This window comes from Myotis davidii, unplaced genomic scaffold (genome assembly GCF_000327345.1).
Source record: "Myotis davidii unplaced genomic scaffold, ASM32734v1 scaffold134, whole genome shotgun sequence".
NCBI lineage: Eukaryota > Metazoa > Chordata > Mammalia > Chiroptera > Vespertilionidae > Myotis > Myotis davidii.
The window spans coordinates 3312-4088 of NW_006288853.1; positions in this window are offsets into that span (position 1 = coordinate 3312).

Consider the following 777-nt stretch of genomic DNA (forward strand, 5'->3'; position numbering starts at 1 on the left):
ACTGCTGTTCCTCTGCCACTTCATAAGGCATGCACGACTGGTCCTTTAGTATTTCCCTCTCATTGACTGCGGACTCCAAACCATTGTTTGTTGGTTTTAGACCTTTACAGTGCCCAGTGGCATTTTCAACTGATGACAGCAATAACAGATGATGCTGAGTCAAAGCTACTGGGAGTGAAATGCAGAAAGTAAAATGATAATAAATAACTGTCACTCCATTACTAAACAGTTTCTAAAATTGGTTCTAGTGCATATTCGATATGTCAGTCTCTATAATACTACAACCAAAAAGTTCTTAGTAATATAAGCAAACAAAAAGAACCCAAATGCTTGTCTTGTGCAGTGACCAAGAATTCCTCAATGACCATGGCACATGTATTCAAATAATTCTCAACGGATCCTATTTCAAAATTCTTTTGGTATCTTCTCAATTTGTTGGTACCTGGCAAATGTGTCAATAGTACACTCAGACCAATGAATGAAAACTTTAAAAATGCTGGATAGAATACAAACCCAAAGTCTTGAATGGCTGTAATACTAAACATATGAATATATCCTAGGCACAGATATGTAATGATAAGAAATATAGGACTATAGAAGATGCCTGGGAGAGATCATAAAACTTGTCTAAACATGACCTTGGTTCTAGTCAGGTGATCTGGATGGGAGACAAATTTGAGCTATCCTTCTTAGCCAGCTATCTCATAAACTTCAGGTATGAGAATGAAGTCGGTTGTAATAAACTCACAACATATATATTCAATAAGAGGATGTTGT